The sequence below is a fragment of the Fukomys damarensis genome, unplaced genomic scaffold (assembly GCF_012274545.1).
Source record: "Fukomys damarensis isolate Sample0158 unplaced genomic scaffold, DMR_v1.0_HiC HiC_scaffold_3, whole genome shotgun sequence".
Taxonomy (NCBI): Eukaryota; Metazoa; Chordata; class Mammalia; order Rodentia; family Bathyergidae; genus Fukomys; species Fukomys damarensis.
In genome coordinates, this window is record NW_022900915.1 from 6,540,522 (window position 1) to 6,555,003 (window position 14,482).

Below are 14,482 nucleotides of genomic sequence, written 5' to 3' on the forward strand. Positions count from 1 at the left end.
CCACTTAGTTTTCTCCACGTTCTGCAACAACTCTCACCAATACCATTTTGTTACTAGTTCATGTTTTCAGTACATCGTCTACATTCCTTGTGTAAAGGTGGTACATGTACATGTCTTAGTTTCTTTTTTTGTCCCCTGTCCCTTCCCTCCCTTCCCCTTCCATTTCTTCATCCATTTCCCCTTTGAGAAAGATCTGTTTCCCTACGTCCTATCATCTGTGTTTTATTTAGCTCTTTAATTGTAGTTTATGTTTTGAGTTTTTGTTTTTTTTTTTTTTTTTTTTTTTTTTTGAGACAGGGTCTCACTATGTAGTTGAGACTGACCTGGAAGTCACTGTGTAGCCCAGGCTGGTCTCAAAGTCACAGCGATCTTCTTGCCTCAGTCTCCTGGGCGCTGGGGTTACAGGCGTGTGCTTCCATGCCCAGCTTAATTTATGTTTTCATATGAAAATCCATCCAATATTTAAACTTATGTGCTTGTTTTATTCACATAACATTACGGTCTCAAGGTAAATCCATTTTCCTACAAATAACTCATTTATCTTTCTTTATAGCAGTATTCTGTCATTACAGTTTTCTATCTTTACAGTTTTTTATCATTTCATTTCATTCATTTTCCATCATTACAATTTCTGTCATGAAAGTTTTCTATCATTACAGTTTTCCTTCAAATAATTGGTTCATCTTTCTTTATAGCAGTATTCAATCAGTACAGTTTTAGGAGACCACAGGGAGAAAAAAACTGTGAAAAATGGTTTATTAGGGCTGATGGAAGGCTGGAAAGTGAAAGTTGCCACAAGAATGCAGCGCTCTGTACCATCCTGAGCAAATTGACTTCACTGGCATCAGCTACTGGGAAAAAGACCTAAAGTATGTCAGTCTCATCAGGGTTAGTAAGATAGCCCCAAAGAATATCAAAGAGCAGTCTGTCAGCACTTTCCTTAGCAAGCTTTTTTAAGATCAAAAGTACTTCAAAAGCTTCTCCTTCAGTGAATTTGGCAAGATATTTCATTATACACTTTGTTGGACACTGTGAAGTAACAAGACAAGCCAGTGATTACAAAATCGGTACAAACTTTAGTGATGTAGGAGTCACAGGGAACAAGGATTTATATGCTTCTGATTAGCACTGCCTTAACACAAACAGCTTCTGAGGACCAACTAGCAATATTATCACTCCTGAGAAAGAGAGTAAACACCCGAAGGAATCAACTGCAGAGCATCTGTGAACTTCTAAATGTTACTAAAAATATACTTTGATTTTAAAAGCAAAGCAGTACAGCTTGAGACCTTTCTGCATTTTCCTCTCTCATGGCACTTTGTGGCTGATAGTGGAATGGTGTTGTGTGATACCTACTACTTCTTAGGCTCTTTGGCAAAACATAAAAACAAGGAAGGCTGATAACAGAGGCCTGAGATGAAGCCAGTCTTTAATCAGCATAGCTACACTGCTCTCAGATCTACACTGCTGGGTTGGACAAAACTTGGCAAGAGACATTAGCACATGAAGGTCCTGCACATCAGTGGGGTGTCCTTGCCAGAGGGCAAAAGCATGTCAGAGAAGAATAATTTTGAAATCTGCATTCTACCCACACTGAAGCCACAGAATCACAGCACAGCCAGCCTGGAGTGACCACCTTCTGTACATGTGTGAATTGTTGGCGTTGTCCAGTATTAGTAATAACACACTTGTTGAATAACTGTTCTAGTGTGTGTTGTCACTAATTTTGTGACACCACGAATGTGACACCACCGTTTAGTTTAGCACTGGTTACATATGCCAAATGAAGACATTTATAACTGGTTGAGTATTTCTGTTATTCCTTAACTCTTTAAAAATTTTATATCTGATATCTATATTTATAAGTAAATCCAGAAATGTGTTGAGGTTGGAAATAGAACAAAGTTTGAATGTAAGCATGCATTGAACATTAACCTTTGACAAGTTTATCACGCTAATGATATTAGGCATAAGTTGACAACAGCATCTTTAGGTATGAGAGATTAGCCAAAGGAGTACAACCCAGTTAGTTGTGTGCTGGTATATAAATACTTGAAATATTTGAACATCAATATTCATGTCTAAAGTGATTTAGTCACCAAGATGCCAGAAAATGTGAAGTTCCTTACTTTTTCTACTCATTTTACCGGTATAAAGTTGTTCATCCCTTTTGAGGAGCAAATACTTATTGACCACAGACCAGGAAACATGCTAAGCGCTGTTGGTCTTCATGAAACAAGTAAAGCGGTGTCCTCGCAACCAATGTGGTACAGTTTAGTTCAAGAAGACAGAAACACATGAATAAAAATTAAATGCATAAATAAGTACGATCGTTACTGACTGTGAAACTTGTAATGAAGGAAAGAGTGTGATGTGGCAGAGCATAGGTGACTACTGACAGCCAAATGTTGTCTTAGTGCAGTTTTCCCATAGCTGTGCCATCAGCAGAACACACAGTAGGCTTCTCGAAGCTGGGGAGGAATCAGGCTTTTGCTGACTTACATGCCGACTGGTGGTGTAGGTACTATGGAGAAAGAAAAGAGCTTTAACAAGTGATAACCTTTCCTGGAATCCTTAGTATTTGTCAGGAACTTTTAGTTCTTCGTGGATAGTCAATAAATGAATTTTGTTTTTTATTTCGGAAAACTGAGCTCTATCTGCCACAATGAATACTATGGACCGAGGAATCGCTGGGCTTTCCAGAACATTAAGAATTAGAGAGAATTAAAAGAGTGAGTGCTCCTGTTCCCAACTGGGAACCCCTATCTAGAATGCGTCCTGCTACAGGTCATCGTTAGTAGTCTTTACAATGAGAATGCTGCAGTCACCTTCTTCTCTTCTAAGTTAAGAGGTAAAAAACACATTGCATATAGATGACATATGTCATATAGTGCAGAATATAACAATATAGCACATAATTATGTTTTGTTTTTAGCAGCATAGTACACATTACCGTTTGACATTCGCATTGCTTGACAGTGTTGTTCTTCAAGTCCTTCACTTGAGAGCGGGCATGGCAGCCCAGAGATGTAAAGGGACTCAAGGGCTGCAGTATTAGCACTAGAACAATAAATGCTTTAGGTAAATAATTCAACCATCATGCCAGGCTGCGTAGCATACACCTGTAATCCTGGCATTCAGGAGACTGAGGCAGGAGGATTGTGACTTTGAGGCCAGACTGGGCTACATAGTAAGACCTTATCTCAAACAAAAATCAAAACAAAAATAATAATTCAACCACTTTAATTTTGTTTTTGACTGACATTAGCAGACTATGTCTTTTGGTAGTACCCATAAAAAGGGTAAAGCAAAAGCATGATTTAATCTATTTGGTTTGTTCCTCCTAGTTTCTTTTGAACTCTGTCCTTCCCTTAATAATAATACTGAATCATTAAACTATTGCTAAAACAGAGATAGCTATACTGTCTACATAGAATTTTAGATTTTATATATGCTGTCTGAAACAAATCAGGTACCAAAAGAAGTTTCCCAGTGCTTATTCTCCTTGTGAAAAATGTTCTTTAACAAATAGTAAACTGAAACAAAAGCCAAAATCATGAACATTCTTTTAAAATCCTCTTAACCTGGCTACCCAAGAGAAATTAAAACATATGTTCCCACAAAAACTTGTGCACCAATGATCATAGCAGCATTATTCATAGTCATCAAAGAGTGTTTCTAACACAACTGTCCACCAATTGAGTTAACAAAATGTGGTTTAATCCATGCCATGGAATATTTGGCAATAAGAAGTGAAATAATATTGTGTACTTTATTATAGAGAGTGAAGAACCAGCCAAAGGATACCACATCTTGTATGATTCCCTCACATGAGTGATTCGGAATATTTCTCAAATATAAATAGAGAGCAAAATAAAAGATAACACAAAATAAAGAGCTAGGTCTTTTTACAAAAGGAAAGGCAACCAAAAGATGGAAGAAAAGTGGAAGGAGAGGAGAGGAAGATGATACAGTTAGGACTTGAGATGTGTTGCGTACATGTGCCAAGACCCACGAGGGATGTAATGGTTATATACTGCAAACACGGACTCATAAAAAGCACAAACTGAAAAAAGAAAGTAGATTCCCTGGCACTGGGTGCTGGGAGGGGTATGGAGTAGGAATGAAAAGTGACTACTGTTGAGTACAGGGTTGCTCCGTGGAATAACGAAATAGTACATTGTAGCAATATTTACAAAGCCCTGTTGATATACTGAACTCAAGAAGTTTTACAATTTGAACTGGCACATTTTGTGGTACATGAATTGTATCTCAGCGAAGCTAAGAAAAATCAACTTTCCAAATTAGTGTTGCTCTACTGGATTGTGAGAGCTGGGTGTATCTTTCAGATGTTTCAATTTAATCCTTAGAAACTGAAAGATGAAAAGCTAAAAAATGTAATTAGCGTTAAAATTGCACAGAGCTTAAAGGAACCTTATAATTCATTATGTAGTAGTCAAAATCTGATGCCCCGGACCCGGATTACTTAGGTTTGAATCGTATTTCTGCTATGTAAAATGTGTGATCATAGGTAACTTTATTTGTGTTCTTGAATCTTGAGATTCCTAATTTCTGAGAGGGGATATAACAGTGCCCATCTCAGAGGCAAATGAATTACTATTTGGTGTGGTTCTAGCTAATACGATAGAGTTCAAATAGATGAGTAACCATGGTCATGGGATACAGTTGGACTCCTTCGTGTAGTACTATTTGAGTTGTACTTTAAGAAATTAAGTGAAATTGCAAAACATCACAGTTAAATAAGAGAAAGTATTTCATAGTGTACTATTTTCAGTTATAAGCTGTCACATGACTTTTCTTTGTATTACAAGAATAAAAGTGTTCCCTAAAGGAAGCAAGAATTGTTCCCTCAAAGAACTCCTTTGTTTTCTTCTTCAAAATGTGTTTCATTTTACATTCATTTAAGGAATTTACTCTTTATATGTGTGTTTCTTGTGAAAGGGACATTTGGATGAAAGGTAAAATATGCACATGATTATCTAAACTGATAAGAATTAAATTTTGTATTTAATGCACTTTAAATTCTACAAGCTACCCCCAAAAACGTTCTTTGAAGGTATTTGATAATGACTTTCAAGGTTTTTTTTCTGCTGTTTTAAGGACATTTCTTAAATTAGCCATTTTTGTCAGTGCTCTTTAATAGGCATAATATAAAGGAATTATAGACAAAATTCTAGATTTTCTAAATATACTATGAAATATAAATACTCCCCACTCAAATATAAAACAATTCAGTATTTAAGTAAAATACTTCCTGCTGGTTTTATTTATTTAAGACATTTGATTTCCAGGTAAAGTTGATTGATTTAGCAAAGCTGTCATTAAATTATAAGTATATATGTGGTATGTTGACTTGGGAAGCAGAGAATAAGAATGAGAGAGCTAAGAAGCGGGAAAGATAAAGAAAATGACAGTGGTAAAATAATAACTCTTAGCAGTTTTGAAAAGGGTAAGGTTATTTTATCTTTTTATGAATCCATCTTTTGTCATGAAGCAGGAAAACAACAGTGGTCCATCAATTAGAATGTAAGTTTATAGCCTAAAAGCAATTTATTTAGCATTTGAAATACCAAAGTCATCTAGTAATGTAAACTGAAAGCCCTTTGAAATAACGTATTTCCTATGTGGAAATAAAAGGGAGGGTTGAGAGCAAAATACAAACTTTGACATTTGGCTACATTTATAATCTTGACACATTTGGTAAACATTTTGATAATGTTGCCTTCAAGTTTAAACAAATGGCAAGGACAAGTTCAAAACTTAAATTTCTTAAATTAAACTTTATCATTATATCTAACCAATTGCATCCCTAATTTATATATCATGTTCCAAGAAGAAAATATTTAGCTAATTCAAGAAACAATAATAGTTCCAGTTAACAGAATTCTAAAATACAAAGATTAAATATAGCGCAAGTAAAGGATAATTAAGCCAACATTTTTAGTATCTGAGCATATATTTTATTTGTTCATTTTCTTTATCCCTCTGCTTGACAAATATTCTACCAATCCGTTCTTTTCTAAAATGAGACCTTAACTGAAGCGAACACTCCCTATGTATTTTTCAGTTATACTTATTAAAATATATTCTATAAAAGTTATCATATTAGCACTCTTTTAAATACAAGAATTTAAAATGATCAATACTACTGTTTAAGAGCCCCTATGCAAAAGAAAATATAACACATAATAATGGATTGAAACTATCTTTATTACATGCTATTATGAAAATATCTGGAGATCTCTAAGAAGATACCTGGGAAAGAGAAGGAATTACTATTTTACTGAACCTTGTTGGACACTTTAGGAGGTCACCATTAGCATAGCCTTTAATGAACTGTAAGGTTGGACAAGAAGCTGTGTGCAATGGGTTAGTGACAAGAAACCACTAAGACCTGTAAAGTCCATTTAAAAGTTTCCCAAAATAACTGTAATCATTATGTATGGAAAACATGTACTAATTATTTAAAATGTCACATTCCTAAAAGAGTAACAAAGAATATTGATTTCTGCAGGACTCTTTATTCTTCCACAATTCAACTTTTCTCTTTTTCGAAACCATAACTTAGCAAACCAAAGGATCACATAATATTTTGCCACACCAGTTTGTTCTCATAGATGATTTCCTAAGCTTAACATCCTGTGATAAGTATACTGAGTAAGTCGAGAAAGTAGCTGGATTCATCTTGATGTATGAATTAACCTGGAAAATATAAACAATCTCTATGCCAAATAATATTCTTTGGTGCCTTTTAAATGTAAATGTGGCAATTCTTTGGTATATTGCAATAATAATCTACCGTTAACTTAAAATTGAGAGAATTCTTACTATAAAAATATTCAGATCATTATATGAGTGTATCTTGAAAAAATTAAGTGCACTTCAATATAGGATGTATGTTCAACTGTCCAACAGGAGCATTAATCACTGGGCTATACCTCTTGCCGATGTAGACCACCCCTCCAAGAATCATGAAAATTTTGAGTCATGAGAATTGTGGGACTGCCTAGTTTTTCAGTATCTAAAATAACTCTACCATTTATCTCCTCTGAATAAGAAACCTACCAATGAAATAAGTTCCCTTAATCTTTCTCAGATACGTTTTTTGCCTGTTGACAGTTTGTATCCTCATCTTTTGCTTACTGTCCTGTTACCAAACTACTAATGCTCTCTGCCCTATGAAGGTCGTGTTGACTTGTGCTTATGCATTGATGCTGTCTGCTCTTTTTCATTGCTGCTTCATTGTCTCTTTATTTTCTGCTCCTGCCAGCAAGCAAAATCACCTCTATCTCTGTGTTCATAATTCAGATAGCCAAAGAAGTGCTTAACAAGGATGTTTCTAGGCTATTGATTTTCAGGCAGCTGTTGCACCAGAGTGGTGGTGTCCCACAGTGCTGCCTTGTGAATTTATACAGAAGGAAACCCTGGGGCATTTGCTTAACAGAATATTGAACTTAGTTATGAAACATAAGTATGCCTGCAATTTGTACAACATGCATTTCAAAATATTCACATTTTAAGTATAAATATCAAGTAAGCAAATATAATATGGCATAGTCATAAATCATAAAATACAATAATCAAATATAAATTCTTACTAGCATATTAATGTTAAACACAAAATAAGTCACAAGATGTGTAATATTCATACTGTGCATGGGTACGAAATAGTTATAGTATGCTATATTGAGAAAGCAGTAAGTTTACAACTACCTTTTGGAGTACTCAGGATTCATGAGCACTTTATTTGGTGATACACTAACACAAACTGAGCCTGATCTCTCCTACTCAAGAACTACAGATAACACCTGTTTGTCCAGTGAGCTGCCTATTCAGCTTCAGCTCTCACCAGGGATACTTCTCCACGTGTCTCTCTAATAAAGATTCATGTCATTGCCAGGGCATCCTTTGTCTTGGCACCCTCCTTCTCCAACCCAAACTGTTACCGTAACCGCACCGCGGGTCAGGAAGGCACAGCAAAGCAAGGCAGGGCGTGGGAACGCAGCTCACCCCAGGTTCAGGTGTTATGGGCCTCGCACTCCTCCTGCACTCTCTGTTTGTTTAGATGTTCTATAGCTTTCCCTTTGCTTCTTATTGTGTTGTAAATGTGATTAAAGAAGTTTCATTTGGCCTGTGAGCCTCTCTGTTCTGTGACCGCTGGGATTACTTTTGTAATTCTGGATTTGGTGGCTACCGTTACATCAACATAATGTCTCACATGGCGTTGGAATTGTCCAGGACTCGTGAATAAAACATCTTTGGCTTAAATTCGTTACTCAGTATTAACTAGATGAAGTATAATGGAAGAAATAAAATAATAGTATAAAAAACAGAGGGGGAGAGCCTTAGAAGGAAATTTAATGTTGAATTTATATTCTTTTCGGTCTACTTTTCCTACTATAACCTGCAGTTGAACTACATTTAGAACTGATATTTAAATTACTGCCTATAGCTTTTATATATTTAGATTCCTATTGATAGCATAACAAATGACCAAAACTTTAGCGGCTTCTATAAATTTATTTGTTTAGAGTCCAGCATATATTGCCCAAAATCAGGTCAGTGTCAGCAGTTTATCACCAAATTGAGTACTCATGAATCCTGAGTACTTCAACACGTATTATCAGGGCTGTGCTGCTTCCTGGAAACTCATAAGGAGGATTTATTGCTTTGCCTTTTCCTGCTCCAAGAAGCCAGCTTCCTCCATTTTCCCAAGCCAATGATATTCGTGTGTCTGAACTTTCTTCCTTTGTCACATCTCCCTTAGCCAGAAATAATTACTGCTTTTATAAGCCCAAAAGACTAAGTACGTTGTGTCCAGCCCACGAATCCAAGACAACTTATCTACCTCAATATCTATTTAATTTTATCACAGTTGAAAAGTCTTGGTGTGAAAAGTAGCATTTATGTGGGCTTCATGACTAAACCATGGGCATCACTGTGGGGCTACGATTCTTCAATCCTCGTGCTCTGTCCTTAAGAACCTGTCATTTTCTCACTAATACTTTATAATCGTGTGTTTTTTTGACCACCAGTTCATTTTTACATTCTAAAATGTTGGGACATGTGTATTGCAAATATAATTACTGAAAAACTTGGTCAGCAAAAAATATTGATAAATATATACACATATTTTAAGTATATGTTAATGCAACTCTAGTAGGCATTATTAGTGTGGAATAAAATTAAAATGTGAAACTATGAGATTTGTTAGCAAATTATTCTTCTCCATTCATTGGTAGTGGTGTCATAAAGAAATAGTTACCAGATGGGGTCAGTTAACCTATCTTTCCCACCAACAGCAGGGAAGAGAAGTCTCTGAAAATTTAAACAGTTTTGGCTGCTAGATTTCTAGATGATTAGATTAAAAGATGTCTAAGTGAAACTAGATCAAATTTCACTAAAGCTAGATCAATACCTTACTAAAATGTGCATAAAATATACACATATACATAAAATGTGTATTAAATTAATACAAATTTGAATGATTTTAATATGAGATCATTCATAGAGTATTTTTCATTAATATGGTATATATCACGAAAAATAACTGTTTTATAAAGTTCAACAGTATTTTCTAAGTTATTTTTTGTTTCCCGACTAGGGTTTTCCTAATTTTCCTTCCTCATTAGTTACAAATTCAAGCAGTGTTAATATCAGTAATTCTCTGTGGTACCTTGCTTTTTCATTGTTATTAGGCAAATAAAATAGGAAGAGAAGAAAAAAAAGTAAGAATAAAATTTTTCAGCTGGCTGTGGCGGTGCACACCTGTAACCCAGCACTTGGAAGGCTGAGGAAGGGGGACTGCTGGGAGTTTGAGGCCAGTCTGGGATATGGAGCAAGAACCTGTTTAAATAAAAAGAATAAAAGTCTCCAATCCAGTAACCTTTTTTTATTATTCTATTAACTCATGAAAGAAAAACTGGACTAAATACCATTTACCTCAGTTAAAAAGTGGTGATATTTTTCCATTTCCTCAGATTTCAAACTACTATTATACTAATTGATCTAATATTTTTCAACCACAGTGAAAAATGTAAAATATATTGTAAAATATGTATTTTCCTAACTTGTGGTTTTATCTAAATTTTATCCTTGATGGAAAAATAGGCTTTTTACATATATTGCAAAGGCTCCTCAATTTTATTAATAAATAGGTATTAGTTCAATTAAAATTAACATATTAAAAACCATATTGATATATTCTCCTGTTAAGCAGTAATACCTGAAATTTCTTAACCATACCTTTCTGAGCATATTATATATGTATCATTTAAGATCACAACACTTGGGGCTGGAGATTTAGCTCAGCGGTTTGGTGGCCTGCCTTTCAAGCACAAGGACCTGAGTTCAATCCCAACACTTTCTTTTTTTCCCATTAAATTTATTGGTACATTTAAAGGGAACAATACAGTTATATTTATCACTGAGAACTTGTGCCTTCACATGATATATCTTGGTTCTTCTTTTTTGTCCATACCCCTGTCCTCCATTCACCACCTTCATCCTTGCCTATTTGCAAAGACTTATTTCCATTTTTTCCTTTCTTCACATTTTTTCCTTTTCCCTTATTTCCTTTTCCCTCCCCTTCCCACTTCCCCTTTAGCCATTTTCTTCCTAATTCACACTCCCAATTATACCATTTAAACCTTATTTACACTTTTAGTTTTTCACACAAGAGAAACTCTTCAGTATTTACTCAAGTGTATCCTATTTATTTCACTTAAGAGCATGGCCTCAATGTCATCCACTTAGCTATAAATGTTTCTAGTTTCTCATTCTTTATGGCTGAGTAATACTCCATTTTATAGAAAAACCACATCTTCTTCATCCACTCTCCAGTTGATGGGCATTGGTTTTGTTTCCAAGTTTTAGCTATTAAGAACTGTGCCTCTGTAAACATGGGTGCACATATATCACTGTGATATGATTCTTTTAATTCTTTTGGAAAGATACCCAGCAGAGGGATAGCTGGGTCAAATGGAACCTCTAACCCTAATTCTTTAAGGTATCTCCATATTGATTTCCACAGTGGTTGCACCAGTCTGCACTCCCACCAACAATGGAGAAGGGTTCCTTTCTCCCCACAACCACACCAGCATTTGTTATTGGTTGATTTCTTGATAGCAGCCATTCTTTCTGGGGTAAGGTGGAATCTCAGTATTGTTTTCATCTGTGGTGTTGAACATTTTTTCATATATTTATTTGTTGCTTTTACTTTTTTGTCTGAGAAATGCCTGTTCATTTCAGATACCCTTTTCTGAATTGGGTCTTTGTATTTGAGGGGTCTGATTTTTTTAATTTTTTATGTATTCTAGATAGTGGTCCTTTGTCTGTGGAATAGCTGGTAAAATTTTTTCCCCACAACATAGGTTCTCTCTCAGCTCTGTTGGTGATTTCTCTTGCACTGCAAAAACTTTTTAGTACAATGAGATCCCAGTTTATTCTTTGTGCAAGTATTCACGCTGATGAAGATTTGTTCATAAAGTCTTCTCCTAAGCCAATGTCTTCGAGAGTTCTACCTCATTTATCTTCCATTTGGTTCACTGTTTCTGTTTCAATATTTAGATCTTTAATTCATTTTGAATTCAGTTTAGTGCATGGTGAGAGATGTAGAGCTAGTTTGGCAAGTTGAAAGCCATTTTTTTCCAACACCATTTATTAAAGAGGATGTCTTTCCTCCACTGATGATGGTTGGCTCCTTTGTCAAGATTGAGGTAGCTGAGTAAGTCTGGTATTGTTTCTGCATCTTCTAATCTATTCCATTGATCCTTGGATCTGTTTCTTTGCCAGTATCATGCTGTTTTATCACAGTAGCTTTGTAGTATAGTTTTAAGTTGGGAACTGTGATATCCCCTGCCATGTCTGTTGCCTAGAATATTTTTTGCTATTCTAGGTCTCTTCTGGTTCCAAATGAATTTTTGGATTGTTTTCTCACGTTCTGTGAAATATACTGTTGGGATTTCAATAGGGATTGCATTGAATCTATACAGAAGCTTTGGAAGTATGGCCATTTTCACTATGTTGTTTTTTCCCATTCAGGGAAATTAAAGGGATGTCTTTCCATCTTCTTATATCCTCTCCTGTCTCTTTTACAGAGTGCTGTAATTTTCAGTGTAGAGGTCTTTTGTCACCTTCATTAGATTGATTCCTAGATATTTCATTTTTTGGATGTTAATGTGAAAGGAATTATCTCCCTAATTTCTCCCTTAGTGAAGTGAGTTTGTTATTAAAATCACAACACTTTCATTAGGTGAGCATTATTAGCATTGTTTTAAAAACAGATGTAGAGTACAAGGGAGAAAATAATAAAGGTTAGAGATATCAGTGCAATGGAGACTAAGAGCACAATGCAAATAATCAATGAAGCAATGAGTTGGTTCTACAAAAGAATAAACAAAATTGACACAACCTTAGCCAAATTTATCCAAAAATGAAAATCCCAATTCCATGCAATTAGGAAGGAAAAGAGTTAAATTACATAGGACCCAGCAGAAATCCAGAGGATCATCAATACCTACTGTGAGAACCTATATGCCAATAAGAGGGAAAACATAAAAGAAATAGAGAGATTTCTAAATACATATGAATTAACAAAGTTGAATGAATAAGACCTAAAAGTTCTAAACAACCCAATATCAATCAGTTGAATTAAAAACATAATTTAAAACTTAGCAACAAAGAAAAGCCCAGGTCCTGATGGATTCACTGCTCAATTCTACAAGACATTTAGAGAAGAACTATTGTCACTACTTTTTAAACTTGTCAATGAAATTGAAAGGGAAGCAATACTTCTAAATTCATTCCTGGAAGTAAGCATCACCTTGATCCCCAAAGCAGAGAAAGACCTAGCTAAAAAAGAGGACTATCAGCCAATCTCCATAATGAACATAGGTGCAAAAATCCTCAATATGATATTGGCAAATAGAATGCAGAAGATCATCACGAAGATCATACACCCTGACCAAGTGAGATTCATCCCAGGCATCCAGAGATGTTTCAACATATGTAAATCAACAAATGTAATACACTATATTAATAGAGCCTAAGAGGAAAATCATGATCATCTCAATAGATGCAGAAAAGCCTTTGACAAAATCCAACACATATTCATGATAAAAACCCTACAGATGCTAGATGGTATCTAGCTCAACCTAATAAAAGAAATCTATGGACAACCAACTTTCCACAGACTCAAGGATCAGTGAACCAATTAAAAGATGCAGAAACAACTCCAGACACACACTCAACCACCTCATCTTTGACAAAGGATCAAAATACCCTCACTGGAGGAAAGATGACCTCTTCAATAAATGGTACTGGAAAAATTGGGTTTTAACTTGACAAAGATTAAAACTAGACCTACATCTATCACCATGCACTAAACTACATTCAAAATGAATTAAAGATATAAATATTAAAACAGAAACACTAAACCGAATGGAAAGGTAAGTGGGGTAGAACTCTTGAAGACATTGACATAGGAAAACATTTCGTGAACAGAGCCTCAGCTGCACATGAACTAGCACAATCAGCAGGTGGGTTTTCTTATTAAAAACCATCTGCCCAGCAAGAGAATCCACCAACAGCATGAAGAGACAACCCACAATATGGAAAAAAATTTTACCAGCTGTTCCTCAGACAAAGGTCTAAGAATTTAAAAAAAATCAGACCTCCCAAATTTAAAGACCCAATCAGAAAATAAGCATCTGAAATGAACAGACATTTCTCAGACAAAGAAGTAGAATAGGAAATAAAGATGAAAAACATGCTCAAGATCATTGGTCTTTCTGGAGATGCAAATGAAAGCAATGCTGATATTCCAGCCTCACCCCAGAAAGAATGGCTGGCATCAAATAACTTGCTGAGATCGGGGACACAGGAACTGTTCTGCACTGTTGGTGGGAGTGTAGGTTGGTGTAATCACTGTGGAAATCACTGGGGAAATACCTCAGAAAACTAGAATTGGAGGTCCCATTTGACCTAGCTATCCTGCTGCTGAATATCTTCCCAAAAGAATTAAAATAATCATACCACAGTGTTATATGTGCACCCATTTCCATAGCAGCATGGTTTGTAAAAGCTAAAACTTGGAAACAACCCAATTGCCCATAAACTGGAGACTGGATGAAGCACATTTTTTTTTTTTGCTTGTTTTCTTTTGTTTTTTATAAAATAGAGTACTACTCAGCCATAAAGAATTAGAAACTAGCCGGGTGTGGTGGTGCACACCTGTAATCCCAGCACTCAGGAGGCTGAGGCAGGAGGATGGCTGTGAGTTCGAGACCATCCTGGACTACATAGTGAGTTCCAGGTCAGTCTCAACTACATAGTCTCAAAAAAACCAAAAAAGGGCCAGGGATTTAGCTCAGCGGTTCAGTGGCCTGCCTTGCAATAGCAAGGACCTGAGTTTGATCGCCCGTACCAAAAAAAAGAAACTAGAAACATTTATAGCTAAATG